Source organism: Sorex araneus, chromosome 3, assembly GCF_027595985.1.
Source record: "Sorex araneus isolate mSorAra2 chromosome 3, mSorAra2.pri, whole genome shotgun sequence".
NCBI classification, from domain to species: domain Eukaryota; kingdom Metazoa; phylum Chordata; class Mammalia; order Eulipotyphla; family Soricidae; genus Sorex; species Sorex araneus.
This window is the reverse complement of record NC_073304.1, coordinates 235396397-235420051: the sequence shown is the minus strand read 5'-3', so window position 1 is coordinate 235420051 and position 23655 is coordinate 235396397.

Below are 23655 nucleotides of genomic sequence, written 5' to 3'. Positions count from 1 at the left end.
TCTCTCCAGGCTTTTCGATCTTATGAGCACCACAGAAGGGAAGTAAAAGCTTGCAGTGATGCAATTTCTGGCGGAATTTTCCCTGGACTTTATACAGAAATCCAAAACCCAATATTGGTTTTAATTAATCCAAGACCTAATATCTCTTAATTGTCAGCAATGTGAAACGGTTCCTTTTTAGCAGGTCTGACTTTGGGGGGAAACTCCAAACAATAATAGTGAGTTTGTGTTGAAATATTGAAGGTAATCAAAGTAGCAGCCACGTCTCTAGACTGTGAACTAAGCCAAAGCCGCACGCCAGCCGAGGATAGAAAATATCCTTTCTTTCTCGGTTACTATCCCTTTTCGGGGAAAAGCGGTATGGCGTCTGCCATATTATAAGGTCTATTAAGCAGGTACGAACTTGGTGGCGTGGGAAGGAGAAGAAAAAGGAAAAAATTATGTACTTGGAACAGCGGGACTCTTGGGCAGTCTCGGGCAGGGGCTGTTACCGGCGCACGCTCTTCCGAGATTCGACCCGGTTGGCCACAATTTTGTGTGGCCGCTTTGCTGCTGATCGACCAGGATCCGGAGGCCAGCTAGACTACTTTTGGTCCCAGAAACTGCTTGCAGCCATGTCTCTAGACTGTGAACTAAGCTGTAGCCCCACGCCAGCCGAGGAGGGGAAATATCCTTCTTTCTGGTCTTTTTCCCCTTTCAGGGAGAAGCGGCGTGGCGTCCACCATATTTGAGGACTATTAAGCAGGCACAAACTTGGGGGTGCGGGAAGGAGAAAAAAAAAGAGTTATGTACTTTGAACAGCGGGACTTCATATCTCTTCATTCTCAGCAATGGAAAACTAATTATCAAATGCTTCCTTGGCAGTAGGGCTGTCTTTTTTGGGGGGAAACTCCAACAACAATGGTGAGTTTTGTGTTAAAATATGAAATGTAATCAAGGTAAAAGAAAATGAAGTGAAATTTATCATATAGGCAGGTGGGGTTGGTGGGGGCGGGGGGTGGGAGGTATACTGGGTTTTTTGATGGTGGAATATGGGCACTGGTGAAGGGATGGGTGATTGAGTATTGTATAACTGAGACATAAGCCTGAGAACTTTGTAACTTTCCACATGGTCATTCAATAAAATAAATAACTTAGAAAAAAATCCAAGTCTCATTACTTTTATGTTGTCTATATTTTATATTATCCAATCATAGCAGGTTTTTAAGGGAAGCTAAAATTAAAATCAGTTCAGATCATTTTTATTTTCTGTGAATGATTTTCAGATGCATTCTTCTTTTAATTATTTCGCTCAATATTTTCACGACATTTTGACTACATACAAATATTACATCAGCACACAATTGCCACCGTACTCAGGGCCGTTTCCCACAGGCTCAGACAAGCCTCGCCAATGAGATAATCCACTGAAAACAGTTATGGGGGTTTTGTGACAGAAACCTCCTGGCTTGCACAGAGTCGGTCATGGGTGACCTCCCCGCATCTCCCTGTTCTGGAAGTCATGCCCACAAACAGCCTCTGGCTCCATATAAGCTCATTAGCCATGATCCAGAGGCTCACAAATAAGCCTCCAAAGAGGAAGAGAGCAACATGCTTCAGAGATGCCTCCAGACCCAACGTCACCATCCAGTTAAACATTTAACTCTAGCTGTATCACCCTAGTTAACTAGTTAAAATCTTAGACTTCTCAGAGCATGGGCTGCATTCGTGGCCCCATGACATCTCTCACTCTACAACACTGATGTGCCAAGGGTAGCATATCACATTTGATGGGGTGTTAAGTAGAAAATAATCAACCTTGATTAAAAAATTATATATATGTATATACTAGTATGAACGGCTCAACCTTTAACAACATGATAGTAAACTCTTATAGAAGTGTTCAATGGCTCCAGGGTGAAACACAATAGTCGTTATACACTTTCCTCTAAGGAAATTTCTTTGGGTCATTTTAGCGGATTATTCATACAAAATAAATTATTTAGGTCCAGTTTTGTGGACAGGCTTTGGATATCAGGGTGGAAAAATTCTGAATACAGTGGTGTGAAGGTGTAATGGTGGTGGGATTGTTGTTGAAATATTGAATGTAATAAATTATTGTGAGCAACTTTATAGAAATTAAATTCACTTAAATAAAAATGTAGCGTCAGGATATACTATTACAAAAGTGAAATGAGAAGAACATAGAATAGTGCACAGATGAATAAAATTAAAAACTGTTTTTTAATAAAGGGTGAATGATTAAATAGTAAAAATTATGAATTTTCTACAAACCAAAGCCACATCCATGATCCAGGCAGAATCTATTGCTTCAGTACTGAGCCTGACAGAGAGAAATTCCCCTACACTTTACTTAAACATTGTGGTTTCCAGAGTTGCTCATGAAGATTTGTGAGAGTGATTCAATATTCCAATACCAACCCCACCAGCACTGTCACCTTCCCTCACCATTGTCTCCGTTTTCCCAACCACCTCCCAAGCCTATCCCCACAACAAGTCCAGAATAATTTATTTTATATTTCTTGTTATCCAAAAATGACTAACAGAAGGATCAAAAAGTATTTCCTTAGGTGAAAATTAGTGAAAACTTTTGTATCTCACCACGCGCAAATTTAGTCCTAGTTTGAGGTTCTACTAAAATGTCTTCACAAGTTAAGCTCCGGCGTTAATGCTTTTCTAGTCGAGATTGGTTGGTTCTCACGCCCTCCCTTCCCATCTGTGTGCTCCTGCTGGAGTGTCAGTGCGGTAGAGTCTGGAGGTGTCATGCACCCTTGAATGGGTGCTCACCCAGAAAATACAGTTTTTAACTGGTCACTCCATCTGGAGTTAAATGTTTTACTGCTGAACTAAGTTGGTGGTGTGGGTCGTCTTGGGCATAGCTGTGGAGATTTATGGAAGTACAGGGAGGTGTGTGCTGGTCGCCCATCCTGACTGTGAGGAGGCCCAAAGCTCTCAGCCTCAGGGGCCTGAGAACCCGAGACTTTATCTGGGTGAAGGTCACCTCACAGAGTCTTAACCTGCCCAGACCCTCAGGCACAGGGGTCCCTGGGGCTGACACCTCAGGCCTTCAATGAACCTGGTTGGGTGACCCCTCCCACCCTCATGTCCTTCCGGAAGTCCCAGCAGCCTCACCTACAGTCACTTCAGCCACAATGTTAGTGCAGCTACCGGAGCAACTTCAGCCGTTCCCAGCCCTCGGCCCTTCTGTCTGCCCCACCTGCTCCCGGTGCCCAGTGCAGGCTCCCTGACTTCCCGCACTTTGCCCTCTTTCCTTCCTGCACCAGTCCCCTCCTTCCAGGGTCAACACCACCCTCAGGGACAGAGAGGCAGAGGAGTGGACTTTGGTCTCTGCGCTGTCTCCGCTGCTTCCCTGACCTGACACGGATTTGCTCACTGTCCATCTGGCCACTCACTGGGGGTCAGGAGCTCTGCCCTGGTAGATCCCCTTGCAACCCTGCAGCTCAAATTTTCTGGGTCCACTCAACTCAGACTGACCCCACTCTCACAGGACCTGGATACTCCATGGAAGAGGGGGTGGGCCCAGCGGGACCCTGGGCAGGGCCCCTTCTCCCAGGTCAGGCCCAACTCACCTGAGAGGCAGCAGAGGAGGAGCAGGAGAACAAGCGGCCGCATCCTCTCACCCGGGGCCGGGGTGTGGGAACAGTTCAAAGGACAGACGGAGCCCCTCACCTTCCCTCCTTCCGCTCTCTCTGTCTCACTCACTTGTGCTTCCTCCTCAGCCACTCCCCGCCCCTGAAGTGTCAGAGCAAGTGGCTGGGGCGGTGTGGGAGGACAAGGCCAGACCAGGACCCACTTTTCAGAAATGGCCCCTATGGAGCCTTGAGGGCTCTTGGAATGAGAACTTGGGGCTCGTCCTGGGGCTGTGGGATTCGCAGACCCTTCTTTATCCCTGCTGGTGGCTGGGGAATCCCGCCATGGTGAGCCCTGACAGTGTCCGACAGCCGGGTTCCACGGAGCCCGTGTTTGGTTTTGCTTTTTTATATTTTCTTTGCAATTAGCCACACCTGGCAGTTCTCTATCTTATTCCTGGCTCTGAACCCAGGGATCAGTCTTGGTGGGCTCAGGGGACCATATGGTTTACCAGGGATGGACTATGGGTCAGCCACGTGCAAAGTGAGCACCCCACCTACTGGACTTTCGCTCTGGTCCAGGGGAGCTAATGTTTGGGGTCCAGGAAGTCACAGTGCAAAAGCTGGACTACCTGCCCATGAATGGAAAGAGGGGGTGGGGGTCAAGCACCCACTGCAGGGAAAGGGGGTCCAGGAAAGGAGTCCCAGTCGGGATATTGGCCATGGGTGGGGGTGTCTGTTCTGGGAATATGCCCAACAGGCCTATTTCAGGCTAGCCTGTGCTCTGTGTTCTGAATATCCCAAAACAAGTCAGGGTCCTTCCTGGAGAGGCACCGGCCCATCCAGTGCTCCCTTCCCTGGTGGGGCACAAGGCCGACAGGAACGGGGTTTTATCCTGTTTGGTCCCAAGCCAACTCTGCACGAGCCCCCACAGCCTGTGTTCTTTGGGGGACGGAGACATTGGAATGATGTGAGCCCCACAGCCTCAGCAGGACAAGCACAGTCTTGTGGTGGTTCCAGAGACCTGCAGAGGGGCCGTGGGCCGCCCACAGGATGTGGCCAGCGCGTCTGCACTTGGCCCATGTCAGAGCCTCCGTGAGTCCTGCCCAGTCCCCAGAGCCAGCGGCCCGCACACGAGGGGAGGGGAAATTGGGAAGAGAGTGGCGAGGCTGGGGGTGGAGGGTCCCCTTCTGCTCTTGTCCCAGCCGACTCACCTGAGCTGCTAAGATCCCCTATCTGTCCCGTCCCCTGGGGTTGAACCAGGAATGAAAATGACCTTCGGGCTGGGGTGGCAAGACCCTCCCAGAGCTGGGGCCCGACTCTGGGGACCACGTGCTCAAAGAAATCCTCATCTCTCAGGACCCTGACTTGACACGATTCAGCCAGGCAGGGGTCCTCGGGGCTTCTGCCCACACTGGGAAAGATGGGTTTGGATGTCTGTCTGAGTGCCATCTGCTCTCAAGTTTTTGGTGCAGGTGTGTGTGAATATGTGTGTTTGTGTATGTGTGTGCATGCATTTGTGTGTGTTTTTGTGTACTGGTGTATGTCTATGAAGTCCCGTGCTATGTGTTCTATGTGGGCATTTGTACTATTGTGTGCACACATGTGTAGGGATTGTGTTGCACATCTTGGTGCAGGGCTGAGAGCCCAGGTTTAGTGTTTGCAGTTGTGTGAGTATGCCTAGTGCTCATGTGTATGTGTGTGTGTGAAGGACGCAGTCCTCAGGACATGTACCCATTACCCATGCAGGGAGAACAGCCTCGACTTGGTGGTGTGGCTGAAGAATGGGAGCTCATGGTCACCTCACATGTTCAGCTAAGTCCAAGGGAGCTTGACCGTTTACCGCACCCCACCCCACTCCTGTTTTGTATAATGGCTGTGGCAGGAATCAAAGGGTTTGGTGTATGAGTGCACATGTGTTTGTGCCTGTGTGATGTGTGTGCATGAGTGGGCATGTGCATTATGTGTGTGCAGGTGAATGTTTCGTCAGGGCATGCAAGTGTAGGTGTGTGTCTGCAAATGTGTGCGCAGGTGTATGTGTGTATGCTGGTGTCTATACTTAGGTGTGTGATTCAGGTGTGTGTGTGCAGGTATGTGTAGGTGTGTATTGCGCAGGTGTGTGTGCATGCTCTGTGTGTGCAGGTCTGTGAATGTGCTGTTGTGTGCACTTGCCTCTGCAGGAACCACAGAGGCATCTCCATGGAAGCTTCTCCCCAGGAGCCCCATCCCCGAAGACCTGCTGTCCTTCCCTTCCACAACTGGAAGGCACCACTACTCCTGATGCCACTGAGGCTCCCTGGTCCCTCCTAGCGAATTATTTCTTCCCGGCTTCTCTGCTTTAGCCATAGCCCAGCGCCCCACGGATGAGGGAGCAGCTTTTTTTTGGCAGGGCTGCGTGCCAGTGACAAGCTTTGCTCTGAATCTCCTATCGACTTTCAGACACGGTTTGATTTTCCTGTTGAGTTCCTGAAGGACCCTAGAGAAGGGTTGGTTTCAGGACCAAGGAGAGAGAAGGGTTTGTCGCTGAGAATTCAGGGATCAAGCTGCTTTACCCTGGAAGTTCTGCATCTATCCCACCTCTAAAGTTCAAGGACCGAGGTGACTAATGTAGCTCCAGTAAAACTCAACATCAGTCAGAGTCATTCCCGCTTTACTATTTTTCAAAAGCACTTTTAGGCATCCTAGTTCCTTTGGTTTTCCTTGTAAATTTGACAGCAAGTTTTGCCTTACAAAACACGTTTCAGGGCTTTTTTCCTTTTTTCTTTTTAATTGAATCACAGTGGGATACAGAGTTAGAAAGCTGATCATAGTCAGTTTTCAGTGATACGGTGTTCCAACACCCGTCCCTCCATCAGTGTACATTTCCGCCACCAGTGTCTCCTTCTCTCTCTCTCTCCCTGCAGCCCCCTACTCACAATCCCCGCCCTCATCCCCCAGGTCCTTCTCTCCCTTTGTCTCCTTGACCTTCCCATATCTTCTCCCTGAGCACCAGCTGCTTCTCACCGCCTATCAACCTCCCTTCAGGCCTGCGTCTGTTCAGGGGGACTCCTGAGCACGAGACCTTCTAGCCCGGACTCAGCTGCCCCGCGCCCTCTCCTGTCCATCAGCCCCAACCCCCTCGCGTCCCTCCTGTGGCTCCCACTCTGCCCCATTTCTCTGACTCTGCAGAAGCTCAAAGGCTCCAGTTCCTGTCCAGACTCCCTGGGGGATTCGTATCAGACATTCATGGGGGCGGGGGCACATTGGGGGCAGAAACCTGGGGCTGATGTGTGGGCCTGAGCCGCCCCAATCCACTGAACCCCCTGCGGGAAGCCCCAGGCCCGGAGGTGTGGGGTTGTCAGGGCTCCTCAGTTATCCTTAGGAGTTGGGTCCCTTCTAGCAACACTCGGTCCTGCAGTGCTCAGAGCTAACTCCTGGCTCTGTGCCCAGGGGTCATTCCTGGTGGGGCCAAGGGGCCCTGGTGCAACGGTGGGGTTGGACTGGGCTTGTTCACGTGCCCGGCGAGTGCCTGGTCCTTGTGCCCCGTCTCTGGCCCTCCATGGGGTCTCTGTGATCACATGGACAGGTATCTGGGGGGTGATAAGTCTAGGGGATCTGGGCCCCCAGACGCTGAGTGATGGGGTCCCCCTCACAGAAGGATTCCGGGGTCCCAGGCAGGAAGTTCAGGTCAGGCAAAGAGGTAGCTGAGGGAGGACCTAAGCCCCTGAAGAGCGAGGAAGCAGGGGGCAGCATCTGGGGACAGGCCGGTCTCTGTTCCCATCAGCCCACGGTGACCTCTGGGGAGGGAGGGACAGAGACTAGGGCTGGTCTGGATGGGGGTGGGAGCCCCAGAGGGATGTTCACACCCACCCTCGCTGGCTCCTCTCGTCTCCCCTGCCCTGTGCGCCCTCCCGAGCCAGAGACCCACATTTCCTAACCGAAGAGAGAGGAAGTGAGGTGGACGCAGCAAGAAGTGAGGCGACTCAGGGGGGTTCCGATGTTGGCCGTGTTGCAGGAGGGGCGTCCTGTCATCTCCAGGATGGGCCCAGCCCCTTCTGCTCCCACTTCTGCAGCCTGTACTGGTGGGCCAGGCAGAAGTAGGGGCCCCACCCTGTCGGCTCATCCTCACCTCCAAAGCATAGAAGTCTCAGGGCTGGGTGACTCAGTGGTCGGGCATGTGCCTGCGTGAGGCTGGATTGGGCCCTGCACTGAGGTCTGGGGGGCCATTACTCAGCCCAAGAAGAAGGACCGTGTACCGCTGTCAATCTCAGTCTCACTCAATCAGCACCTTGGGGACCAGAACAGCCTCCCCAGTGGTGGGTGGGAGGAGGGGAGCAGGGAGAAGCTCCCCCACCTCACCTCGGACCCCAGGGCAGGGTCACCCTGGGGACTCGGGATGGAGAGGGGGTCTCAGAGCCCAGCCCTGGGCTTCCTGATGCTGCTGTACTCAGTGGCCACCTCGGAGATCCTGTCAGCTCTGGGGCCCGCACCAGCGTCCGCGTTGGCGTACATGGGCTCCGGGTCACGGGGCCGCAGAGACAGGTGCGCGTAGCTGACCTCCTCCTGGGCATCCTGGAGGGACGGGCAGTGCTGAGGGGCTTCTGCAGAGCAGCCTGAGCCTCTGCCCCTCCCCTTGCTCTGCCAGGCTCCCTCCCCTGTCTCTCCCAGGTTCCCGCCACAAGGCTGTTGGGTTCCCAAGCCCCCCACCGCACAAGGGCCCCATAAAACTGAGTGCCTTTGACTGAGTGCCAGGTCAGTGCTGAAATGCGGGGAGTCTCAGACCACATGTCCACAGTGGCTGCTGGGCCCAACACCTGCCGCTTCCCTCCTCTGCCCCACCCAGTCCTGCTCCTTCTCGCCCTTTCCAGACCCCCCACCCTGGGCTCTGTCTTGGAGCTCTGGGACCAGGAGTAGGAGCTGGGTAAGGTGTAGACGGGGGCTGGGTGTGACCCCAGGACTCTTACCGGCTCTGGGGGAACCCCGGTGGCTGAAAGACAACAAAGGAACATTAGAAAGACGTCCCTGGGCGGGAATACTTAGGAGTGGAATGGCCACCTGGCATGCAGATGTCCCCCAGATATGGCCAGGGTGGCCCTGGGGGCCCCCCCGCACTGATGGACCCAAATAGCACTGGGCTGAGTGTCACAGGAAATGGCTCTGGGGTCCTGTCACCAGGGAAGTAACGAAGGAAGGAAGTAAGAAAGGAAAGAAGGAAGGAAGGAAGGAAGGAAGGAAGGAAGGAAGGAAGGAAGGAAGAAGGGAAGGAGGGAAGGAAGAAAAGAAGAAAGGAGGGAGAGAAAGAGGGAGAAAGGAAGAGAAATCAGACAGTATCCAGGATCCTCCCTGGTTCCTGTTTCTTCTGCCCTGACCCATCTCCCCTACCCCTCAGGTGCCCCCCACCCCGAACTTCAGATCGAAAGGAAGCAGGTGACGCCTGGTTTCATCTTCTGAGTCACTGACCCGAGCGTGGAGAAGCCTCGACTGGACATTGGGTTAGGGGCAGACTCGGGGAGCAGATGGCGACCCTCTGACTCAGTCTCCTCGTGTGGGTCAGACACCTGACATGAGGCCCCAGAGAGTAAGGTGGGTCACGGGGTGTGGGCGAGAGGTTACACAGGAAGGATGTGGTGGCCGGGCTGGACGCTGGGTGCGGCTGGGAGCCGAGGCCCCTCGGCAGAGCAGCTGCACCTGGCCCGAGGCTGAGAGGGCACGGGGAAGAGGAGCCCCAGGGAGGAGCCGCAGCTCCTGATTCTCCGAGTGAGTGAGGTGTGTGCATGTGTGTGTGCACATATGTGAGTGCGTGCATGGGCTTGTGCACATGTATGTGTACATGTGTATACACATGTGTGCTTATGTATGCATGTATGCAAACGTGTATGTGTGTGCAAATGTGTGTGCGTGTGTACATTCACACATGTGTGTTTGCATGTGTCCTGAGCACATATGTGAGTGCGTGCATGTGTGTGCACGGGCTTGTGCTCATGTATGTGTACATGTGCATACAAATGTGTGCTTATGTATGCATGTATGCAAATGTGTATGTTTGTGCACATGTGTGTGCATGTGTACCTTCACACATGTGTGTTTGCATGTGTCCTGAGCTCCGTGTCCTCCTGGTCCCTCCTAGCCACCAGCAGCTGACAGGAAGGTGCTGTGGGCACGTGCTGGCGCCTGCCAAGGCCACCTGAGAACCAGGCAGAAACCAGAGTGGAAGTGGGCGGGGGGGAGGGGGGAGAGCCGGGCCGCGTCTCCACGGCCACCTGTGGCTCGGCTACCTCCCGCGCTGGCCGTTAGGGCGGTGCCCCCAGCCCTGGGGAGTCGTTCTCTGATGGCTCTGACCCCTGCTGCCATCAGACCCACACACCCACCCCGCTCTCACCTGTCCTCTGTCGCTTCAGCTTCCTCCAAGCCAGGAGGGCGGCCGCCAGCAGGAGAAGCGGGAACACAGCAGAGATGACGGGGAGGAGCGGGGAGACAGGGAAGCCCCAGAAAACAAGACGGAACCCTCGCACCTGAGCCCCCGAGGCAGGGTCGTAGCCCCCGCCTGGCTGCAGCAGATGCATATGCTGGTCACCTCCAGGCCGCTGCTGCCCATGGGAGCCCCCCCCTCTAAACATGGTCAAGACAGAGCAGCGGAGGAGGGCAGGGAGTGAGTCGGAAAGGAGGACAGGGGAAAGGAGATGTGGGAAGAGAAGAGGAGAGGAGGAAGAGGAGGGTAGAAAAAGGTGAGAGTAGGGGAGTGGAGGGTACAGGGAAGAGGAGGGGAGAGGAGAGGATTGAAAATAAAAGGAGAGGTGAGGAGGGAAAAGGAGAAGGGGAGAGGAGGAGGAGGGAGGGGAGGAGAGAGAAGGAATGAGAGGAGAGGGGGAGAGACATGGTCACCTAACTGGGGCGATGGTCACTCTGATGGGCAATGCTAGATCAAATTTATCTTTGTCAACCCCGCACCAGTACGTGCCCGTGTCATTGTCCCTGAGCCGCTCCATGGTCACGGTGAACCTGTGCTGACCCTGGTCATCCCTGATGGTCACCCGGTCCTTCCTCACCACCTGCTCTGCTCCAGTGGTGTGTACACAGTTCTGACAGTGCATCAGGGCTGTCTTTCGGCACCACCACTTCTGGTGCTTCTTATACTCGATGTTATAGTCACAGGTCACAGTCAAGTTTCTTCCAGCTTGACCCATAACTTCTCTGGGTCCCCTGAGAGCAGCTGAGTCTGGAGAAAAACACACGAGTCTGTCACCTCCCAGTGCGGGCAGCGCTACCTTCAGGCACGGGGACTTATCCCATCCCTCCTCACCCAGGGACCCTCCCCTCCCCTGTCTACCCTTCTTTCCCCTGCCCCCCCCCGCCCTTGGGATCCCCAGGACCCTCTACAGGCCTCTGAGTGTCAAGACTGTGACCTTGAGCAGTGACAGCCCCTGCCTGATGCCCAGACCCACTGCATATGGATGGTTCAGTCTGTCCCTCAGCAGCTCTGCGGGACTGGGCTGGTGGGCAGGGCCTGGACCCCTGTCACTGAAGATGAACGATAGAAGGTGATGGGTTGTGGGTGACAGATGATGCTTTTTATATGGTGTTAGGAGCCACAAAACTGCAGCCACACACCCCTGGAGTGGGGGTTCTCCCCAGTGGTCACGATGGTCTTTCCTGTTTGGTGATAAACCATCTGCACAGACACTTGAAGCCCCCCATGGCTCGGTGCCCACTGCCCCGTGTGGGTGGAATCCGCCTCCCCCAGGGATATAGTATCTGGGAACTGCTTTGGCCCTCAGGGGAATCCTCTGTGTGTGTCCCTCGGGGTGTCCCGGCTCCCTCTGTCCATCTTGACGCTGACCCGTCCCTCCATCAGTGTGGGTGGCATTATGGGTGCAGAGGCGTCTCCTCCAAATCCCTTTCTCTCTCTGACTTGTCTGAAGATTCAGGGCCTTGGCAAAGCTTCTTCCCTTTCCGGAACACTCTGCAGACAGCGGGGTCCTGAGACGCCCTGTTGGCCATGGAGCAAATCTAGGACCACACCCAGGAGCATGAGGGCCCCACGGAGACAGGCCCCTCCCACACAGCCATGTTCTCTTGCAGGATGTGTGATGGAGTGCCTGGAAGCTGGGCATTGTGTGGGTGTGTCCGCTGGAAACTTAACCAGAAACAACAGTAGCGGAGATGTAAGTGGGTCACTCGGGACCATGTCATGGACAGAACTGGCCCAGCACCATGTCTTCAAAAGAACTAGACTGGTCTGGGCTGAGAACTTGGGGGGTCTCTCGGAATGGGGGCATGAATATTCCCCATTCTCCCTGATGTCCCAGCAGCTCCACCCACCTCGACCTCCTCTCGACCAGCTCCAGAGCTGACTCTCATCAAGCTGCCCAGCCCCCATATCACTCCACACTGAAGCTCCCGGACCTCAGAATCCCACAGTGCTGTCGGCCCACAGGGTCTCAGAGAGACTGATGGGGAAATTTCCCAGGAGCCCCCACCTCAGGGGACTGATCAATAACTAGAGGCTCAGCCAGGAGCAACCAGCCCAGCACAGCCTCGGATGGTGTCTTTACTCACCCCAGTGTGAGGGGACAATCGCCACAAATTCACTCCTACCCTTCAAAGGTTTCTTGTTCCTCTTGCCTTTGTGCCACATAAATGATAAAAGTAAATTTACTCATGCCTGAAAGGAGCAGACTAGGGGGGGGCGTTGTTGGGAAACTGGGGGACACTGGTGGAGGGCAGGTCACACTGGTGTGTAAAAAATACAAACACGCGTGCACAAAGGAGGGGTGATGTGTGGGTTTGGAGTGTCACTCTCTCTCTCTCTCTCTCTCTCTCCCTCGCTGCTCATGTTTGGTGCTCTCGAGTTGCTATGTATGGACCTGACTGGGATGGCTCCTCCTTTGTGCTCTGCTTCTGTGTGTGCTGCTGTGCTTTCTTCTGTCTGTCTCTCTATCTCTGACTCTGTCTCTGTAGTCTCCCCTCTGGTCTCTTCCGACTTCTCTGTCTCTGTCGTCTCTCCTCTGGTCTCTTCTGATCTATCTTCTGATCTCTCTCTCCGGAGCCCTTCTGCTTCTCTCTCTGGAGCCCCACTCGCTCTCAGTTTAGACTCTGTCTCTTATTTCTGACTCTGACTCTCCCTCTCTTTGTGCTCTTTCTTTCCCCTGCTTCTGGCTCCGATGATCCCTGATTCACTTTCGCTTGTGCTCTTCTTCTGTGTCTTCTCCCTCTACTTCTCTTACAGTCTTAGTTCATATAGAAATCGCATAGGGTGGTGACACAAAGGCGGGTTGAACATTAACAAATCAACAAAGAGGGGTAAGACCACTCCTCCAGGAGATTAACAAACTCTCATCTAAGGCGAATACTCCAGATTAGTAGGAGATTTGATCAAGGGTGGGATCCCATCCAGGGTGTGTCACTTTCTTCTTTCCTCAGCTAGTAATCCACTTAAATAGTTATAGTAAATTTACTTCTAGTATTTCTAGCAATGCCATTCTGTATGAGCACAGTAAGAGATATATCAAACTTAACGTTTGGTTCTTCCTGAGGATCACAATCACAATCCTGAGGATCACAATCACTTCCTGAGGGTATTCACTATATATATTCACTATATATATAGAATATATATATATATACTATATATATTTACTATGCATTCACTATATTTTCCAGACCACAGTCCTCAGGCCAGGTTAGTTTCCCTAACCCCATCAGGGTCCTATTCTTGTTGCTACTTTTGGATCATGACAACATTTGTCTATGGCCACGTTCTCAACTTATAGTTGAGTATTGTTGTGCTTTAGCCTGGCCCATTTCGATGCCAGGGTAGCTCACAGCTTGCCCTGGGTTCATTCTGTCCCTCATTAGGCCCTGCTTTTGGGGTGCTAGGAAATAAGGGTAACTGAGTCAAGAAAGCAGATGTCTAGAAGTAAATATTATTGGAGTCAGTCAACTCCCAAGTTACAAAGCATAATATTAACTGTCTTCCTGTGTCCATACAGAAAGAACATTGCTTGAAGGTAAACTAAGTTCCCTGTGGCAAGGCTAAAAGGACAAACCCACTGTTTTCCTACTCTGGTCTGGTGGTGGGATTAATGTTGGAACATTGAATGCCCGAAACAACTGTATGAGGAACTACTTGGTAAATCATGGTGGTATTGTAAAAAATTTTCTTAATAAAAAGTTTAAATTTCTATATACATTTTACTTTAAGATTTAAAAAATAAATGGGTCACTATGCATACGAGGGTCCGCTCTGTCAGTACTTGCACCCAGTTTTCAGACCCTGCTCCAGAACTGTCCCTGAGTGAGCTCAGTCCGTCATTCCCTTCCTCTGTCCTTGCCAAGGTTGGCATTAGAGCTGCTCACTTTGCAGCATCCTGAAGATACACTCGCATAGGCCGGGAGAGCAGATGTCCAGAGATTGAAGGAGTCATTGTTTCCCTAGACCCTTCAACATCATCCCAGAGTTCTTGGACAAGCTCTTCAGGAAAGTACTTTATCACTAAGCTAACTTCCCAAACCTTGATGTTTTTATTTTTAAAAAAGTAAGCATTTGTACTTTTATAATATCTTTTATATTATCATCTGATAGTAGGTTTTTAAGAGACCTCAAATTAAAATGACTTTACATAATTTTATTTCATTGAATGATTTTCAGATGCATTGTCCTTTTTGATATTTAGCTTAATATTTCCATAAAATTTTACTACATACAAATATAATATCAGAAAATTCCAATACAAAAAGTGGAAATGCAAAGAACAGCATTAAGACCTGAATGAATAAAATAAGAAATATCATTTATTCTCCTAATATAGAGTGAATGGTGAAATAATATTAAGATTGGGAATTTCTCACAAACCAAAGCCACCACAAGAGTCTTTCACCTCAGCACTGAGCCTCAGAGACCCATCCCCACTTCCCCCCTACACACGCACTTTATTTCAACACTGTGGTTTACAGAGTCGCTTATAAAGATTTGTTCTGGGCATTCAATATTCCAACACGAAACCCACAACTGGCAACTTCCCTCCACAATTCACTCCATTTTCCCAACCAAACCCCAAGCCTGTCCCACATAATTTATTTTATATTACTTATTACCCATTACTGTCTAACAGAATGATAAAAAATATCCCCTTAGAAGAAAATTAGTGAAATGTTTTTGTACCTTATCATGACAATATTAAGTCCTACTCTGAGATTCTACTAAAATATTTTTGCAATTTAAGCTCCGGTGTTAATCTTTGTTAGTCGAGATTGGTTGAGTTCTCATGACCTCCCATCCTATCTGTGTGCTACTGCTGGATTTTCAGTGTTGTAGAGTCTGGAGATGCTCTAGACTCACCCAGAAAATCCAGTTATTAACTGGTCAAAAAAAATTTTTTTTTGTTGTTTTTTGGGTCACATCCGGCAATGCACAGGGATTACTCCTGGTTCATGCACTCAGGAATTACTCCTGGTGGTGCTCAGGGGACCATATGGGATGCTGGAAATCGAACCCGGGTTGGCCACCTGCAAGGCAAATGCCCTACCCGCTGTACTATCACTCCAGCCTACAGAGTTAAATTTTTGACTGCTGAGCTCACCTGGCAGTGGGGGTGGTGCTTGGATGTAGCTGTGGAGACTTCTGGAAGTAGAGGGAGGTGTGTGGAGTTCGCCCATCCCGACTGTGAGGAGGCCCAGAGCTCTCAGCCTCAGGGGACTGAGAACCCCAGACTTCTTCCGGGTGAAGGTCACCTCAGAGTCTTAACCTGCCCAGACCCTCAGGCACATGGGTCGCAGGGGCTGACACCTCAGGCCTTCTCTGAACCTGGATGGGCGACCCCCAACCCCCCGTCCTTCCAGAAGCCCAGCAGCCACACCCACAGCGACCTCAGCCGCCATGTTAGCGCAGCTACTGGAGTCACCTCAGCCGTCCCCAGCCCTCGGCTCTTCCGCCTTCCCCACCTGCTCCCGGTGCCCAGTAGAGGCTCCTGAGTGTCCAACACTTTCCCTTCTCCTTCCTGCACCCCCTCCCCTCCTTCCAGGGCCCACCCCACCCTCCAGGGACAGAGAGGAGGGAGAAGTGGACGTTGGTCACTGGGCTGTCTCTGGTGCTCCCACCGACATGACCGGGTGCTCACTGTTCACTGGCCACCTGCTGGGTCAGAAGCCAGGCCCCAGGCAGATTTCTGTGCCGCCCAAGCAGCTCACCCGTTCCAGGTCCAGTGCACTCAGACTGTCCCACCTTCCACAAGACCTAGACACCCATGGAGAGGGGGTGGGCCCAGCGGGACCCCAGACAGGGCTCCTTCTCCCAGGCCAGGCACGACTCACCTGAGAGGCCACAGAGAAGGAGCAGGAGAGCAAGTGGCCGCATCCTCTCACCCGGGACCTGGGTGTTTACGTAGCCTGTGGACAGACGGAGCCCCTCACTTTCCCTCCTTCCGCTCTCTTGCTCGCTCACTCGTTCTTCCTCCTCAGCCACTTCCAGCCCTTGAAGTGTCAGAGCAGGTGGCTGGGGCGGGGGTGAGGAAAGAGCAAGGCCAGACCGGGACCCACTTTTCAGAAATGGCCGCTATTGGAGCCTTGTGGGCTTTCTGAATGAGAACACGGGGCTCGTCCTGGGGATGGGATTCGCAGACCCTCCTTTCTGTCCAGTTGTCCCTGCTATGGTGGGCCCTGACACAGTGCCCGACACCCGGGTTCCAGGGATTCCGTATTTGGCTTTGGGTTTTGTATTTTATGTGCTTTTGGCCATACCTGGCAGTGCTCAGGTGCTTAGGCTTATTCCTGGCTCTGAGCCCAGGGGTCACTCCTGGCAGCTCAGGGGACCCTATGGTTTACCAGGGATGGACCACATGTTTGCAAGCAGCCCTCCTGCTGATCTATCTACCCCAGGGGAGCCTATGTTTGGGGTCCAGGAAGCAGCAGTGTAAAAGCCGGGGCACCTGCCCATGAGTGGAAGGAAGAGGTGTGGTGTCAAATGCTCACTGCAGAGAAGTGGGTCCCAGGAAGGGAGTCCCGGCTGGGCACTGTCCATGGGAAGAGTGTCGGTGCTGGGAATATGCCGAACAGGCCCTTTTGAGGGTGAGCTCATGCTCTGTGCACTGCATCCCCCCAAACTAGTCCAGGTCCTTCCTCGAGAGGCAGCTGCCCATCCAACACTTCCTTACCTAGAGGGGCACAAGGCCAACAGGAACGGGGTTTTCTCCTGTTTGGTCTCAAGCATGAGCCCCCACAGCCTGTGCCCCATTGGTGCCCCATTGGGGGACAGAGACTCTGGAGAGACTTGAGCACCTCAGGACTTACCAGACTTGTTCAGTCTGTGGCGGGTTTCAGAGACCGGTAGAGGGGCTGTGGGCCACCGACAGGATGTGGCCAGAATGTCTTCCCTTGACTCATGTCAGAGCCTGTCGTGAGGGCTGTCCAGTGCCCAGAGCCAGTGGCCTCTCACATGGGGGACGGGGTAGGGGCTGAGGAAGACAGAAGCGAGGCTGGGGGCCCGGGGTCTCCTTCTGCTCTTTTCCCAGCAGACAAGGGTCTGCCCTCACCTGAGCTGCTCAGATCCCCCTTCCTGCCCCGTCCCCCTGGGGTTGGACCAGGAATGGAGAATGATTGCAGGACTGGGGCAACGAGACTCCCGCATGCTCACAGGAATCCTCGTACCATGGGACCCTGATCGACACGATCCTGCCCAGGCAGGGTTGTCCCCGGGGTTCTGACTACACCGGGAAAGATGGGGTTGGATGGATCCTCTGAGCACCATCCGCTCTCAAGCCCTGGTGCGGGTGTTTGAGTGTGAATATGTGTGAGCATGTATGCGTGTGCGTGTGAGAGTGTGCTGTGTGTGAGTATGTGTGACTATGTCTGTGAGTGTGTGCATATTTGCGTGTATGTGAGTATGTGTGCTGGTGTGTGCCATGAAGTCCTGTGCTATGTGTTTTATGTGGGCATGTATGGGAGTGTGTGAACACATGTGTAGGGAGTGTGTTGCATGTCTTGGAAGCAGGGTTGTGATCCCGTGTTTAGTGTGTGTATTTGTGTGAGTATGCCTAGTGCTCACGCATGCATGTGTGTGTTTGTGTAAGTGAAGGATGCAGGACATGCACCCACTGCTAATGCAGGAGAACAGCCTGGACCTGGGGATGTAGCCGAAGAGGGGGAGCTTACGGTCACCTCACATGTTCAGCCCAGTCCAAGGGAGCTTATCCCCTGCACCCCACCCCAATCCCCTCTTGTATAATGGCCATGACAGGAAACCTGTATGACGTGTGTGCCTGAATGGGCATGTGCATCTATGTGTTTGTAGGTGAGTCTGTGTGTCAGGGCATACAATTGCAGGGGTGTGTGTATGTGTGTGCATGTGCGTGCAGGTATATGTGTGTATACTGGTGTGTATGCTCAGTTGTGTGATGCAGGTGTGTATGTGTACATGTGTGTTTCTGCCTGCAGGTGTGTGTTTAGGTCTATGTGTAGATGTGTATGCAAATCTGTGAATGTGCAGTTGTGTATTTTGCAGATGTTTGTGTGCAGGTGTGTGAGCGCAGGTGCGTACATGTGTGTATATGTGTGTGTTCAAGTAGGTGTGTGCGCCGGTGTGTGCAGATGTGTATACATGTGTGTGCATGCATGTGTATGTACATGTGTGTAGGTGTGTATGCCGGTGTGCATGTGTGTGCAGGACCGTGTGCCCTCCTTTGTGCACTTGCCTCTGGGTGCTCAGCTGGGAAGACGTCACAGCTGGTGCAGTTGCACCAGGGCAAGGTCCTCCAGGCTCCTGATGCCACCGGGGGCATCAGCTTCACGGTAAGTGCTGCCAGCCAGGCCGCGCGGGGCCAAAGGTTCTGCCAGGTGTGGGTAGGAAATGAGTCTGGGCCCCCGGGGTCCTTCAAGGACCTGTGTACAAAGGCCACCTGCCAGGAAAGCAGGCTTCAGGGAAGGGAGAAGGGACTGGGGCCTTCCAGAATCTTCAGGCAAGGCCTGTGTGAGCTGGTAAACCAAGGACATGATCGCTCAAGATGAAGAGGGTCTCATGGGCAGGCTGGTGGCGGGAGCCCCACCTTCAGGACAACCGCACCAGGGACAGTCACCACCTGCCATGCTCTCCTGCTCCCTCGTCTCCTGGGGCTCCCCCTGGCTGAACGCGACTGAAACCTCCTGGAAGTCATAGCTGTGTCCTTGCAGGCTGCTCAGGGCTGTGTCCAGGGGAGGAGTCCGTGAGGCTGAGGCTGGCAGAATATTCTAGACAGATCCCTCAGCTGTGCCTCCCAGAGGCAGTCCAGGGCCCAGCTCCTCTTCAGCCCGTGTCCGGACCCATCTGAGAGGCAGTTCCAGCGGGACATTCCCGGCCTGCAGACACAGCCCAGAGCCCTCCTGGGCCCGGCCCCTGCCCCGGCCTGTCCCTGTCCAGGGCAGCCTGTCTCCCCCTGGCCCTCCAGGACCACCCACTGGAGCCTCCTAGGACTGAGCAAGGGCCGTGGTCCCGTCTGGGTCCCAGCAAGCACAGGCCTGTGAGGCCCAATTTGGGGACACGGCGGTGCCCCGACGGGGAAGACAGGAGAGGTGAGCCACAGGGTCTGGGCATGCCCGTGGGGTCCCAGCCAGGAAAGTGAGGGCTCAGGTTGACAGGGTCCCCAGGAAGCAGGGAGGGGAGCCTGTCAGGGCGAGGGCAGGACTTGAAGTGGGGGGAAGAGCTGGTTTCTGAGGCCCCAGCAAAGTGCGGAGGGGGGCAGTGTGGATCAGGGTCTCAGCCCAGGCCCCCCAGCCCTGAGTGAAGCTCTCCTCACACCTCTATCCTGTCAGAGGTGCAGAGTGAGGTGTGTGCGCAGGTGTAACCCTCAGGCTCACAGATGCACGGCTGGGGGTGGGGCCCCCATTTCCATGCTGGTCTGTCCCCAGAGCCCCCAGGCTGGGGGAGGGCCCTGAACCGCTAGCTGTGGCTCCTGCAGGCACAGCTCACAGGTTGAGGAGGCTGAGGGGAGGGTCACCCCCTGGCCTCCAGAACCCCCTCACCCAGCAGCTCCTGGCCCAGCCTTCTGGGAGAAGCACTTCCTGCCCAGGGCTCCCAGCGCCCCTCAGCAGCTCCCTCACCTGGCCGCTGTGTGGGTGGAGGAGTTTACTGGGTGCCGGCACCCCGGGGCTCACACAGTCACTGTTCCGGTCATCCTCTCCCTGCTCAGCTCTCCCCGCTGCTTCCTGCCTCGCTTTCCCCACGTCTCGTCCTGAAGGGTGCAAAGAACCCGGGTCAGTGCCTCTGGCCCACACTCTGTCACCTCTCCTGGTGTTCTGTCGCCTCCTCCCCAAGGCCTCGCGCTGCAGACACAGGTGTGGGGTGGGTCCCTCACTCAGGAAGGCACATCAGCCCCGGGAAGCTGGGCTGAGGGGCAGATGCTGAGGGCCGGGTCTGCGTCTCCACAGGAACCAGTCGCCGGACCACAGTTTGGGAAACAGGCGCTTCAGGCTCAGACGCTCCCTCACCCCCTTTCAGAATCGCCCTCCACACCCCACCCATGGCGCCCCTCGTCTCAGGCTCTTTCCCACCATGGGGAGCCCCTCACACCTCCCCAATCTCTCACAAAACCCTGCAAGGGAAGTTGGGGGTCGGGGGCCCAGTACAGCGGGGTCTCAGGGCCTGAGCTTTGGGACATCTGCACTGGGTGAGGAGAGTTCTGGGACACGTCTGAGGGGAATGTGTGTGAGGAGCCTGTGTCTGAGGGAGATGCGTGTGAGGACAGCGTCTGAGACACTGTGTGTGTGTGGTGTGCATGTGTTTGTGGTGTGAGCTGTGTCCCTGGGCATGATCTTGGGAGTTTGCACTTTGTTGTTCCGTGAGGTCTGTGTGATTGTCACATGACACAAAATTATATTTGTGCTATGATTTCAGTTCAAGTGTGGCATGAGGCATGTACATGTGTGGTGTGACTGGAGTATGTGTTTTTCTTATGGTGTGAGATGTGTGTTGTATGATGTGTGTGGTGTCAGGAAATCGTGGTCTTTGATGAAGAGTGTGCACCTGAGATGCGGTGTGAGGGGTGCGTGTGCGTGAGTGTGTGAGATGATTTTTGTGTGGTGTCAGTGTGTTTCTTTGGTGTGAGATGTATGAGTCTCTGAAATAAGGTGTGTCTGTGTCTCCAACGTAGTCTGAAGTATGCGTGTCTGTGGCCTGATGCATATGTGTGTGTGGTACGAGTGTGTGAGTGTCTCTTGTATGAGCTGTTTGTGTGTCAGAATTAGTAAGAGAAATGTTCCTCTGTTGTGACTGTGTGTATGTCGTGAGGTATGTGTACGCATTTTTGTGGTGTGAGGTGTATGTGTGTCTTTCTTGTAAGGGATATGTATGTGTAGTGTGAGATTATGTGTCTGTTAGGTGTGTATATGGTGTGTTTATATGGTGTGAGGTGTCTGCGTGTGTGTGTGTGTGTGTGTGTGTCTGAGGTAGTATTAGGTGAGTGTTTGGGCTCTTCATCTGCTACTCCTCCGTGGGGTGCTGAGACAAATATTAAAGAATCTTCATGATTTTCTTTTTCTTTTTCTTTTTTTACTTTTCGCGGCACACCCTGCAATGCTCAGGGGTTACACCTGGCTCTGCACTCAGGAATCACTCCTGGTGGTGCTGGAGGGACCCTATGGGATGCCTGGAATTGAACCCAGATTGGACGCATGCAAGGCAAACGCCGTCCTGGTTGTACTACAGCTTCACTCCCATGATTTACATTTATTATGAAGCCAAAAGAGGGAGCTGGCAGGTGGTCCAATGGGCCGGGCACATGCTCTGCATGCGGGAACCCTGGGGTCAGCCTTTACCCAGCTGTACCCATCGCGATGAGGATCGGGGTTCTCAGAGGCTCCGTGTGGGAAACCAGGTCTTATGGCTGGTGGATCACTTGGAGTTTATGGAGTAGAAAACGGACAAGCAAGAAATGACTTTACTGAAACACCCGCTAGCAGCGTGTTTGCCAGCGCCCCTGACTCTGGCGGCCCGCGAGATCTCGGAGCCAAGACCTGTAGTGGGCACAGGGCAGGATGAGTCATGGTCCAGTACGGAACTGGATCTCAAACCCAGGCCCCGGGGTCCCAGAGGAGAAGGAGAGTCAGTCTTGCCCATTCCTCTTCTCCCCTGCAGCTCCCCTCAGAGGGGGAACGTGTGTCTGATTTTCCTAGGAGCAAACTTGCCCCCAGATTTGGAGATTAAAGCCACAGACAGAGTCTCTCAAAGCCCTAGAGACCGGAAGTTCAACTTGGCCACTGGCACCTGCCCACAAGGAGCTGGCAACTTCCGGCGGAGCCCATGGAGGCCGCAGGTCTCTTCCTGTTTCTGAGGGCTTGTGGCATTTCTCGGCCAAACAAAGATGCGTTTTCCACATGTTGCATTCAGAGTGTCGGGTCAGACACCACCAATGCTGGTGTCGGGTCTTGGAACTCTCTGGGGTCTGCAGCGCTGGTGGAGGGTCCTTGAAAGTCTGGACTGGTAAGAGCCAAATAGGCAAAGCCTTTGTGTGTGTGTGTTGGGGGTGGTGAGTGTGGGGCAGAGGTTCCCAGAGTCCCATTGTGAGGGAGAGACGCTGTTAGTAGCAGAGCCAGAAGGTCCAGGGACAGGGGGCAGCAGGGACGCCGATGGGGCCTGTTCCCCGGAAACTCTCCTTGGGGGACAGGGAAACAGGCTCTAACGGCAGCTCGTCATGACAGTGCCCTTCTAGATCTCATACCAGGCATGTATCCTGGGGCTGGCACCTAACACGTCCCTCAGCGGGTCTTGGGGAAAGGACGTTTGGGGGCTGGAGAGACAAAACAGGGCTCAGGGCACTCGTTTGCATGTGGCTGAACCAGTTTTGATCTCAGGCACCCCAAGGATATCCTGAGCCTCCCAGAAATGACCCCTGAGCACTGAGCCAGAGGAAGCCCTGACACTGCAGGGTGTGGCCGCAAAACCCAAACCAAAACCGAACACCAGGGGAAAGAGTCTGTTCAGGGTAAACACAGGAGGTGAGACCGTCGGAACCTGGGCCATGGGCTGGACTCATCTGCCCCAGCGTGTCCTGCATTTATTGTCCAGCTGTGTTGGTCACGAGAGGAGGGGACATTCTGTTCGCAGGTTCTGGAAGGCCAGAGGGAGCCAGTTGACAGACAGATGGGAAGGCACAGTTCAGTCGGGCATAGCTGAGGGACAAGCTGTGTGGGGGTCCCCTCGAGGCCCCCCATTCTACAGAGGCTGCTTTCCCGGGTGCTGTTTCCGCTGGAAGCTGCGAACTTGTTCCGGGGGAAGAGGCAGATGTTCTCTTCTTTGCATCGCAGTTGGGGTCCTCCTGCTCCTTCACCCTGTCTCTGACGACTGCGTCTCCCCTCTAGCAGGACCTGGAAATACTCAGCTATGTGCAGGCACTGTTTCGGGGAGTGGGGACCGGCCCTGCAGGGTGGGACCCCGGTCTTGCCTGGCATCCCGATTTCTGCGACTCCTCAATGCTCTGTGACTGGAGGTTCTCTGTCTGTTCCTAGGACCCCATTTTGGCCCACTTGCCCAGATGACAGCCCCCATCAGGACCAGCAGCAGGGGCACCTTCAGGAAGACCAGGAGCAGGAAGTGGACGCTGCTGAGCAGGGACCTAAGAGACACTGACAAGAAATGAGGCACCTCCCAGGCCCCCTATCTCAAGCCCCTGGGCCCCATCACCTGTGTGTCTCCCAGGACAGCCCCTGAATGTCCCCCAGGACAGGCTCTGAGTCTCAGTCTCCCAGGTTCCCCTCCACCCAATGAACCCATCAGGGTGTGAGCACTGATGACTCTGAGTCCCAGAACCCCGTAGTTGGCCGATGCTCCGCTCTGTGGCCAGAGACCCCCCTGGAGCCTCCAGGGCTGACCGGGAAGAGGAAGCAGATCTTGGCTCACCGTTTCTGAGTGATTGGAAGGAGGAAACCTCAGAACCTCAGAACGAGGAGGGGACCTGAGGGTTCTGAGGGGGACTTGGGTCTCCTTATGGGGTCACCATGTTCAGAGGCAGATCAGGAGGGGCCGGACCTCTCTTTCTAGAAGCCTCAGAGTGGCAGAGGCTGGGGGCTCCAAGTCTGTTTTTGTGCCCGGTGTGGGGAGTGGGGGGGCAGACCTATGGCCAAGGAT